This window comes from Rhinolophus sinicus, chromosome 14 (genome assembly GCF_057876585.1).
Source record: "Rhinolophus sinicus isolate RSI-liver-muscle chromosome 14, RSI-T2T, whole genome shotgun sequence".
Taxonomy (NCBI): Eukaryota; Metazoa; Chordata; class Mammalia; order Chiroptera; family Rhinolophidae; genus Rhinolophus; species Rhinolophus sinicus.
Window position 1 is genome coordinate 180,112,487 of NC_142514.1, and position 12,311 is coordinate 180,124,797.

The 12,311-nt window shown below is 41.6% G+C and overlaps 1 protein-coding gene across 16 annotated transcripts in view; it reads right to left on the reverse strand.

Annotated features, from left to right (window-relative positions):
- The window catches only part of LOC148755973 (uncharacterized), a 52,726-nt gene extending 40,447 nt beyond the window's left edge, over positions 1–12,279 (reverse strand). For 8 of the 16 annotated variants that reach the window (XR_016018382.1, XR_016018385.1, XR_016018387.1 and 5 more), the window contains exon 1: positions 11,919–12,279. The gene's annotated coding sequence lies outside the window, so the exon portion shown is untranslated. Of the gene's footprint in view, positions 1–22; positions 10,599–11,918 lie in introns of all 16 variants that reach the window. The other 8 variants (XR_016018380.1, XR_016018384.1, XR_016018383.1 and 5 more) reach the window with 5 other exon arrangements.
- Between the last annotated feature and the right edge of the window lie 32 nt (positions 12,280–12,311).

The window sequence follows — 12,311 nt, forward strand, 5'->3', positions numbered from 1 at the left end:
CCCTCACTGTTTTCTTACCCACCGTGGACATGTCTTCAGCCTCCATCATTTCCTGAAGGGAGCCATTCATAGGCAGAAGTGCCTTTTTGTAGAGGAACTTTTGTAACCTTGGCTAGTTCCTTAAAGCAGTGGTTTCCGAGGGTGATCTGTAGGCCGTGTTTGGTGGACAATAAAGATTTTACTGATTTGTGCAAAATCAGAATTTATCTCATTGTGATGTATTCTGATTGTGTACTCTTGACTTTTTGAGTTAAAATGTCTTTTCTTTTACAACAGTAGGATCATAAGTGTTAGGTTTAAAATAAAAACATGCATATTTATTCATTAAAATTAACCCAATATAGATGCCCATTTTTGTTAATTTTACTGCCTTGTGAAATCCAAAAGTCCAGAGAACCGCCATTTTAGTGGAGTTAATCAGAGATTTGATTTGAGATAATGGATTTAATGATGTAGGGGTTCAGAATGTGTCACCCTAAGATGTGCCACTTTGGCATGTGAATTACTTTGAGCTGAAGGCAACCAAGATTCTGCGGGCTCATGGAAAACTTTCACCTCTCCCTGAAAAAATTTAAATTAGGAGCCTTGCCCATAAAGAGAGTTATCACCAGAAATAATTTTGTATGAACTCTCTACAGGGTGGGTCAACCTTCTAATTACTGAACATCTGCTCTGCTTTCACCCTGCAGTGACCTTCCCCACACCCTTGGAAGCCCCAAGGCATCTTATCTCATCCTTAGCTCAGAATGCCATAAATACCTCATTTTCCCTTTTTGTCTTCGAACCTCTTGTGTGTGGGGTCTCTGACTCATGTATGTGGGGTTCCCACACATATGTATGTAATTAAATTTGGTCATTTTCTCTTGCTAATCTGTCTCTTGTCTGTTTGATTACAAACCCACTAAAAGAACCTTGCAGGTAGAGGAAGTGTCTTCCTCCCCTACAATGAGATTTAACTGAATCTCATTCTGATGAGGAAGGTTGTGAATAATCCATCTCTGCACATTCAACAAGTTAACCCACTTGGAAGCAACCAAGATGTCCTTCATTAGGTGGATGGATAAATAACCTGTGGTCCATCTAGACTGTGGAATATCATTCAGTGCTAAAAAGGAAAGACCTATCAAGTCTTGAAAAGACATGCAGGGAACTCAAATGTGTGTTACTGAACAAAAGAAGCCAATCTGAAAAGGCTACATACGGTATGATTCCAACTATATGACATTTTGGAAAAGGCAAAACCTTGGAGACAGTGAAAAGATCAGTGTTTGCCAGAGGCTGCGGGGAGGGAGGGATGAACAGGCAGAGCACAGAGGATTCTTAGGGCAGCGAAACTACTACTCTGTATGATGTTATAATGGTAGACACATATCATTATAAACTTACCTAAATCCATAGAATGTACAACACCAAGAGTCAACCCGAATGTAAGCTATAGACTCCGGGAGATAATGAGGTTTCAACTTAGGGTCATCAATGGTAACACATGTACCACTCTGGTAAGTGATGTTGACCACAGGGATAGCTATGTGCGTTGGGGGGGGGCAGGGGGTAAATGGGAAATCTTTGTACCTTCCATTTAATTTTGCTGTGTACCTAAAAATGCTATAAAAAAATAAAGTCTATTAAAAAAAATTGACCTAGCAAGCAAAGTTTAATGCTTAGTTAGAGCGACCATGAGGGAGCAGAGATCATTAACCAGATAATTGAGACCAGAACATCAGACTGTTAGGCCTCAAGGAACTTCAGAGATCACCTCTCCTTACAGAGCTGAGAAACTGACTTAGATGGTGTCTGGTCCTGGCCCCGCCACTCACTTGCCCTGTGACGTTGCACTAGCAACTCTCCACTCTGGTCTGTTTCCTCAACTGCAAAGAGCCCTTCTAGGTCTGAAATTCCATGACTTAACAACTCAATGATCTCTAAGTTCAACATGGTAGGAAAAAGTGACGGCTCCTCCTGGGTAACGGCTCAAGCCTGGAGAAATCCAGACTGATGCAGAAAGCAAACAACACTAATTTTTTTCTTCTTGTCCTAAAAGACCGTGACTTATAAGTCATTATTCTACAGTAGCTTGATATTTGGGGGAAAACTGAGAAGTGATTCTTTATCTCATGCCCCCCCCCCTTTTCCGTTAATTTACATCTAATAAGGTAAGGCATCTGTTCAAAGAGCAGTAGATGCAAATGCAGACTGTTACTGCCTCCTAGTGGACACAGCGTATTTCCAAATTCAGAGATTATAATCTGATTTCCCAGATGCTGCAAGAATTCATCTTTAGAGCTGGAAGGACCTTCAGAAGCCACCTGTTTCACTTTGCAGATGGGGATGTTGACATTCGAGGTCACACAATGGCGTCCAGGGCTATCTGGCCCAAGTCTGGGCCCATCCTGCTACATGGCACTGCACTTCATTAATCTGCATGGACGCCACCTGTTTCTGTAGACTTCCTGAGTGCTGGGGACTACTGTTGCCTGTGGCAGGGAAAGAAGGATACCACTCTGTGTCAGTTTGCCTCCCTGGAACTTTGGCTGTGGGAGGATGCCTCACACACAGCCATGTGGCCTAGTAGGTTGGTGCAAAAGTAATTGTGGTTTTTGAATTATTTTAAACCTTTTAAACCACAATTACTTTGGCACCAACCTAATAATAAGGCAAGCACACGGGGAGAACACCATGGAATGTGAAGGAAGAGATTTGGTATGCCAAGATGGCCGGCAAACCACCGGAAGCTAGAAGAGAGGCATGGAACAGCTTCTCCCTCACAGCCCTCAGAAGGGACCAACCCTACCGACACCGAGATCTCGGACTTCTGGCCTCCAGCACTGTGAACAGTACATTTCTGTCAGTTAAGCCACTCAGTTTGTGGTGCTTTGTTACAACAGCCCTAGCAAACTAACGCGGATATTAGAGCTTTCTCTGTCAAACACCTTCCAGTTGTCAAACACACTTCGATTTTGCAGAACCAAATTAAGTTGCCTTTTCTCCAAGGCAGCCAATGACTGTGACATTTCAAAATGTGAAAAGGACCACGAGAACTTAGAATCTCTGAATCAGGAGATGGAAAGAATGCAGTCCAGCCACTCACTCTGCGTAGGAATGCCTCACTCAACCTCTCCGTCAGCCAGGGGGAGCGCTGTACCCCTAGAGCACGAGGAATGTAGACCCGCCTAGAGCCAGACAAGAGATTCTGTACTAGAGACACAGACTTAGAACACAGAGGGGCATTGATGTGCTCGATTGCCTTCAATACCTGGAGCTACAGAGGCGTTCCTTACAAACTGGAAACGAGGAAAATGGGATTGCCATCCGTGAGCTCAACTCTAAGATCATTTATAAGGGATCAGAGATATGCAAGGTCACCAAGCAAAGCAAAAGGAAAGTTAGACCAGCAAATGCTTTCTACCTGAGGGCTGTATGGAGAGAATGAGTTTGAATCACCAAACTTCAAGTATTTCTTGTTCCAAAGGAAAAGTTCTCTTAGGTAGAGGTGGATACAGGGCGTATGGCAGACCTTGTGTATTTCTGATGCCACTGTCAAGACTCCGTGTTGTAACCTGGATGCATCAGGCTGTCTATCACAGATTGATGCCTGCCATTCATTCATTCATTCATTCATTCATTCAATCGTTCCCTTTGCTGATTCCATTAGCAGGACAATCTTCAGATTACACATGGCTTCCATGGTGCCTTCGAGAGAGAACGCACTTGATTACATCCAGGCTAATTCTGGCTACTCAATACTCAGTCCTCACGCTAAATCCTCAACAAAAGAACTTGTGGTTATGATTCCACTCAGTGCCCTCCTTATGAAGGGGACTGCACAGAACACACATAAGGATTTTAGTTCGGTGACTTTATTCTTCACTGCAAACTGATAAACAGGCACTCTTTTAATACCTTCCTTCTGAACATTTTTAAGTTGGTACAAATGAGCCTCTCAGCCATCATTATCACAAGGCAATGACAAAAAAGGGTAAATCTTTGAGACTTTAATACACAGACCCCCCCCAAAAAAAAAACACACAGCGCAGAGGACTTCTGCTACCAGATTTGTTGAAAGAGCTAGTGAAAATTAGCCCTCCAGTTGTACACAACAGTAAAACTGGAACCACCCCGAAAATGAAAAGTGAGGTAACTCATTTGAGGCATTGGACCACAGGAAGAACCAGGCTGTAACCCCTGAGAGAAAGGACACACCTGGGGTTCAGCTCCACGGTCGCTCAGACTCTGTCTCCCCGTGGTGCAGCGACCGGGAGCCCCCCTGAGCGGAGGAGGCAGACATTAGACCTCAGGGCAGCTGAAGTGATCGTGGAATCTTCAGAGCAGAAGCAGAAATCGGGGTTGGGAGGGTTGTCCTCCACGGAGTGGGGAAGGTGTGGGGCACGCGGAACTTGCATTAACTGCTTGTGGGAGTGTAAAATGGTGCAACCACTTTGGAAAACTGTTCAACAGTATCTTACAGCGCTAAACATCCCTGGCTATATGCCACAGCAATTCCACTCCTAGATATTTACCCAAGAGAAATGAAAACCTATATCTACACAGAAACTTGTCTATGAATGTTCATAGCAGCATTACTCATAATAGCCCCAAAGTGGAAACCCAAATGGTGAATGAATAAACAAACTGTCGTATACTTAAATGACTTCACACCATTCAGCAAAGAAAGAAGAACCAACTACTGAGATCCACAATGTGGATGATTCTCAAAAATACACCGAACAAAAGACGTGAGACACAAAATAGTACATTCCACAGGATTCCATTTATATGGAGTGTGGGAGGTTTACAAAGCTGCAAGAGGAAAATTTCTGAGATGATAGAAGTGTGTCTTGATCACAGGTGCATACATTTGCCCAAACTCACTGAACTGTATGTTTAAAATATAGTCATATACAATTATACCTCAATAAGTTGATTAAAACAAAACAAAACAAAGAAAGGGCAGCCTCTGGCATGTGGTAGCTGATCAGAAACACCAAAACACCCCATGGGAGGTCCTGCCAGCTTCGGTGCTCCCTTCTCTACTGATTGCTACAGAAAGATTCTGAAACCTTCTCAGGAGGCAGAGTCAGCAGTTAGAATGTGACTCTCCCACTTACTAGCATCAGTCTTGAGGAAATGACAATCTTTGAGATGGTTTCCTCACCCTGAAAAGGGATAACACTGTTTTTCAAGAGCTGTTGAGGGTTAAAACATTCATAGCATTATTCATAATAGCAAAACTGTGGGGACAAACCCCATATTCTAAATGTCCATCAACAGTAGAATGAATAAAACTGCAAAATATTGAGAAATTGTGTGGTCACACAGCAGCCTAGCCGTTTGTCCCCCCCCCCAACCTTTCCCTCAGGAAAGAAGAAGTTGTGGGACTGTGCCTCTCTGGGGTTGAGTTTATAATATCCTGAGTCTCTCCATCTGGTCTTCAAGAGAAGGGTCTGCAGTCAACGGCGAGTAAGGTTCCTCGCGGGAGGGACAACTCAAGCCAGACGGGACCCCGTTGAGACCCCAATGAGCTGTAATAAGAAATAATAAAAAGGAGCCTTGCCCCTCCTTCCTCTTGTTCTTGTGGGAAGCTGCTGCTGGCCCCTGCTACTCCCTCTCACCTTATTGTGAGAGAGGCCAGTTAGAGCGATAAGATCTAGTTCTTTCTGCTCAGCTCATGGGACAGTTTCACCATGAGAGACTCTCTCCCCCAGGGTGGTGCATACCGCACCTTAGTCATTTTGGGACGACATGCTTCGGCTGCTTTGTGACAAATAATTGGGTATTGAAATCATTTTTTTTGAAATGGTGTAAGAGTTTCATAGACCCTGCCTCTAATTATGTGATGCTCATTGTTTGTAATCAATAAATACTGTCAGTGACCCGATTCGGGGCTCCAGTCTCTTGAGGCTGCGAGTCCCTTGGTCCTCTGTGATTTAACTGTATATGAGTCTGTCTCTTTATTATAGTTTAACCCTGTGCCGCCTTCCTCGCCTTCCCACGGCTTGTGTTGTGCAGGTCGCAACAAAATTGGATTATTATACAGCAGCACTAAGAATGAGGGAACTGTAACCATGCACATTAGCATGGATAAATCTCTTAAATATAATGTTGAGTAAAAGATGCCAGACACAACAAGAGCAGACAGCATATTATTCTTATTTTAAAAGGCAAACTAAACTATAATGTTGAGGGATGCATGCTTGGGTGGTAAAACCATATATGCAATAAAATGATTGCCATACCATGTTTTGCTTTAAAAAAAAAAGTGGTTACTTTGAAGGAGGCGTTGATTGGGAGGAAGAAGGGGCTTCTGGGAGGCTGGTGAAGAAGCTTTATTTCTTGATCTGGGAGGTGGTTTTCAGGGGTGATTTTGATAAATTAATAAGTTGCATATATCTGTTTTGTGTACTTTTCTAGGTGTGTGCTACACTGCACAATGAAACTGTTTAGAAAGGTAAGAAAACCCCACTCGGGAATAAGCAGGGTATCCAGGGAACCCAGGTCCTGCCCCCAAAGACACCCACCACCCACAGCATGAACCCCCAGCCCAGGGAGCCTGGGCTCTGAGGGTCAAAGACCCACTAGCAAGGTCACACACCCCAAAAGTGACAGATCCAGCCCCTAAGGTCCAGGCGAGTTGGTAATGAGGAATAAAATGGAGTCACTGTGGTCAAACTGCTAAATTGTTAACTTCAAGTGGCTGAGGCATAAGGAAATGATTATTCTCGTTTTAAATGGCTCTGGGGACTTAAACTTTGGGTTTTTCAGTCCTATGTCAACACATGAATACATATCAGTGCCTTGTACATTAATGTCTGGATGTACCTCAAACTTTTAGTTAACCATCCAAATGACCTCAAAAAGAAAATGTTTCATTGTCTAAACTACTGGACATTTGACGATGACCATCTTATACCAATCCAGGGACTAAGAATGCAGAACTGATTCTTCTCAAGAATGTACTTTTTACTATAAAACTCTCAGGCTTTTCTTTCTTCTTCAGAATACACTGGGTATGGCCTACTAGTGTTTCCAGTTTGCAAACCCTAAGGCCCTTGAACAAACCTTTGTCATTTATTTCTAGCCAAAAGCATCCTGCCTCTTTGTGAGTATGTCAGACAGCACAAATCCTCCTAGGCCATGCATCTTGCAGCTCAGAACTCACTCTCCCCTGCAAACCCAATCAGTGGGCTTGGACTGCCTTGTGCCTATGTGGATGTGCCGGTGGGAGACTCAATTGTGCATGTGCTCTCTGCTCCACTGGGCTTTCACGTCAGTCCAGGCGCAGCTGGAGCGAGGGAGGAGCTGGCAGCTGCCCTGGGGCAATGACCTTGGCACAGGGACTACAGTCACATGTTCCTTGGATTGAGTTGCAGGTTCCTAAAGGGGTTTCCATGTTTAGTTACAGAAATGTTGTTCAAGCACAGGGGTCAGCAAACTTCTGTACAGACAGTAAATATTATAAACTTGGTGGGCCAAGAGGTAAAATCTTGGATATTACTTATGTACTTACATAACAAGAGAGAAAAACAAATACCTACATTTGTTTTAATTGATGAAATTTCAATATATATATATTATTTTTTAGTATAGGCTGACTAATAACAATGGAATTCTATGGGGGTGTGTGAAGGTGGGGAACAGAGGATAACATTTCCTTAACTATGGCTGAAAGTTAGTGTTCCCTATCATTAAAATGATTGGGACGCTCACCTATTAATGCAGATCTACAATGAGATTTTTACCCACTTCTTTTCTGAAATGTCTTTTCACACAGGAAGTACTGCCAAATACTGATATCAGCCCATGAGCATATGATTTCAATTGATAATATTTATCACCAGGAAGGCATTTGTAGAATTCAATTAGATTCTTCTCTTGATATTTGCCTTCTATTTTTGACAAAAATTGACGGAACTGAACATAGTTAAGGTTATGAGAGTGAATGGAGTGTTGACACTACAGGTTCAATACTACACTATAGATTCAAATTTCGAGGAAAATATCTGCTGACAAATAATACAATAAATAATCACAGATTTTTAATGCTTTACATTTTCACAAGCTTTGTAAATTTGTCCAGTTAACTCATCTTCTGCTCTACTCCTATTTTACCCCCAGCAATTGTAACACATCTTAGAAGATTCCACTTCAGGTTGTACTGAATTCCTGCTTACTCAACTTCTTTGAAAATATGCTTGCCTATAGTTGTTTCCTACAGACTATAGAGGCTAATTCCTCAGTCACATCAACCTCAGCATGCATTCCTCAAATAAACAATAACTAGCAGTATTGGTGACATCTGTCAATGCATAAGAGCCAGGGAAAACCACTAAAAATCATTTGACTTGTTTTTTAATCAACTGTTATACTTGTTTACTAGGGCTGCTGTAAAAAATTACCACAAACTTTGTAGTCTAAAACAACAGAAATAAATTCTCTCATAGTTTTAGAGTCCAGAAATCTGAAATCAAGGTGTCAGCAGGGCTGCATTCACCATCGAGGCTCTAAGGGAGAACCCATTCTTTGCCTCTTCCAGCTTCTGGTGTTTGCTGGCTTCCTTGGCTTGTGGTCACATCACTCCAACCTCTGCCTCCATCTTCACATCATCTTGAGAGCCATTTTTTTTGGCCTGGCATAACTGCTGATATTGCTCCCAATGCCCTCAACTCTTTGAGCAACTGTTCTCACCACAAGGCTAATATTTTTAAATAAGTTTATTTTCTTTGACTGCTGCAATTAAACACGATTTAATTAATTCACCCAAGTTAGTTTTCCTTGCTTGGTTAACAAATGAGGCACTAGGAAACTTACTTTGGTTGCAGCCAAATTTTCGTTTTTTAGTTTTATGAAAAAATTCTGCTGTGATGAGATATAATGCTTTAAATTTTCTATTTTTCTGATCATTGCTGATCATATGGAATATTCACTCCAATCACTGGGAATTTTATGATGAGCGCTGAAATAATGCTGATGTGTACTGTACTCTTTTAGCACAGCTTACTGTCGTTACATAATAAACACAATGCTTTGCCATCTAACTGGATAACAAAATAATTCACACTTTGCTGTGTCTTAAAAGCGCAACATTCTAAATCCACTTTTCTTGTTTTGGCATGCAAGGTATGCATTGGTAATTCTTAAAAAATGTGGTACAATTATATGTGTGGTACTTGAAATGATGCTGAATTATAACGCATCAGTGTAACTTGTAATGTGCCAAGCAGCAGGGCAAAGCGAGATTGAAGTTGGTTATGACAGTGTTGCTGGTAGTCTGTACAATCCTTCTTAAGAATTTTATGGAGCCCTTGAGGGTGGCCTCTGTGCATCAAAAAGGTGATTCAGGAGTAACTGTTTTCTTAATATATTCAATTTATTAAATCATAAATATGAACCAAACAGAAATTCTGGAGCTGAAGAATACAATGACTGAAATGAAATGTGCAGGAATATAGCCTTAGCAGAGGACTCAATCAAGCAAAGAAAGAATCTGCTAATTGAAGACAAGTTATTTGAAATTATCCAGTCAGAGGAGGAAAGAAAATTAAAAAGAGGGAAGAAAACCCATGGTATTTATAGAACATCACTAAAAGAACCAATGTATGCATTATAGGAGTCTCAGGGAGTAGCGAGAGAAAGGGGCTGAAAACTTATTTAAAGAAATAATGGCTTAAATCTTCCCAAATCTTGGTACGGAAATGAACATCCAAATTCATGAAGCTCAAAAAATCCTAAGTAGGATCAATCTAAAAAGACTACATCGAGATACATTATAATCATTGTCAAAAGTCAAGGACAATAGAGAATTTTAAGAGGAGCAAGAGAAAAGTGACATCACATACAAGGGAGTACCCATAAAACTATCAGCAGATTTGTCAGCAGAAAACTTGCAGGCCAGGGGAGAATTGTATGATATATTCAAAGTAATGAAAAAAAAAAAAAAGACCATATGTGAAAACCCCATAGCTAACATTATAATCAATGGGAAAAAACTGAAAGCTTTCTCTCCACGATTCAGTACAAGGCATGGATGCCCACTATTGCCACTTCTTTTCAACATAGTATTGGGAAGTCCTATCCTGAGCAATCAGACAAAAAAAAAAAAAAAAAAAAAAAATCCAACTTAGAAAGGAAGGAGTGATTTTATCTCTGTAGATGACATGATAATATATGTAGGAAACACTAGAGATTAAAAAAGAAAAAAAACAAAACTGTTAGAACTAGTAAACAAATTCAGTAAAGTTGCAGGGTACAAAAGCAACATAAAAAAAAAAAAAATCAGGGACATTTCTATACACAATGAACTACCTGAAAAGGAAATTAAGAAAGCAATACTATTCACAATAGCAACAAAAAGAATAGAATATTTAGGAAAATCTTAACCAAAGAGGTAAAAGACTTGTATACTGAAAATTATAAAACACTGATGATGAGAATTTAAGAAGACACAAGTAGGGGCAGCTGGTTGCCTCAGTTGGTTAGAGCGCAGTGCTCTTAACAACAAGGTTGCTGGTTCGATCCCCACATGGGCCACTGTGGGCTGTGCCCTCCACAACTAGATTGAGACAACTGCTTGACTTGGAGCTCATGGGTCCTGGGAAAATACACTTAAATAAAAGAAAAGGGAAGAAAAAGAAGACACAAATAAATGGAAAGACATCTGGTGCTCATGGATTGGAAAACTTAATATTGTTAAAATGTCTATATGACCCAAAGTGATCTACAGATTTAATGCAATCCCTACCAAAATCACAATGTCATTCTCTACAGAAATAGAAAAAACAATGCTAAAATTCATCAGAAACCTCAAAAGACCCCAAACAGCCAAAGCAATCTCAAGCAAAAACAACAAAGCTGGAGGCATCACAATTCCTGATTTCAAAATAGATTTCAAGGTCATTGAAATAAAAAAAAATATGGTATTGGCATAAAAACAGACACATAGACCAATGGAACAGAGTAGAGAGCGCAGAAATAAGCAATCAACTAATCTTTGATGAGGGCACCAAGTATACACAGTGGGGAAAGGATAGTCTGTTCAATAGATGGTGCTGGGAAAACTGGATAACCACATGCAAAAGAATTAAACTGGACTTCTATTTTACACCACTCACAAAAACTAACTCAAAATAGATTAAAGACTTAAATATAAGACCTGAAACTAAAACTCTTAAAAGAAAACATAGGGGAAAAGCTCCTTGACATAGGTCTTGGCAATATTTCTTGGAAATGACACCAAAAGCACAGGTAACAAAATAAAAAGTAGACAAATGGGGCTACCCAACTTTAAAACTTCTGCACAGCAAAGCAAAGAATCAACAGAGTGAAAAGGCAACCTACAGAACGGGAGAAAATATTTGCAAACCATGTATCTGACAAGGGGTTAAAATCCAAAATAGATTAAAAAACCAAAAAACTCCTACAACTCAATCACAAAAACAAAAAATAACCAAATAACATGACACAAAAACGGGCAAAGAACTTTTTCTTTATTCATCTATTGACCGGCATTTGGGCTTCTTCCACCGCTTGGCTATTAAGAATAATGCTGCAATGAGCATGGGTGTGCAAATACCTCTTGGAGAGATTTAACTGCTTTTTACACGTGATGGCAAGAGCCGGGTTTCTCAACAGCAGTGACACATACTGGCATTCTGGGCCGGATAATTCTTTGCTGTGGGAACTGTCCTGTGCCCTGCAGGGTTTTCCGCAGCATGCCTGGACTCTACCCACTAGACGCCAATAGCAACCCCCCACCCCAACAAAATGTAGTCATTCATCACCAAATATGGGGTAGGGGTGGGGCGCAAAATCTCTGCTCCAAACAAATACTCGGGATCAATATAGGGGGGAATCCTGGTTGGTGCCGCCCAAGAGATGAGGTAGAGGTAGGGTTCTACTAAAATACAAACTCCGGCGCGACTTACAATGCGTTTTCTTTTTACTTCTCAAAAGTGACAGAAGTCGGAAGGATGTCATCCTGTATGGAGCACAAATGTGGGTGAAGGAACAGCACAGCTGAAGACTCGCTGGAAGAGTGTGACCTCCAAGTCTACGATTCCCGCCCCAAGGACGCGCCTCCCACGCCCCGCGGGGCCTTCGCAATGCACGCTGGGGCTTGTGGTTCCGGCGTGAGAGGGCCTGCGCGCGCACCCCGCCGGCCCGACCTCGCCCGCCCACTCTCGCCCCCCCCGCGACAACCTCCAGGCTGCGGGCTGTGCCTCCCGGAAGCTGAACAAGTTAAAGTTTCAACGCTTCCTTTCCCCGCTTCTTATTCCCGCAGACTGTCAACCCAAGTAGCCAATAGGTGGCCGGAATAG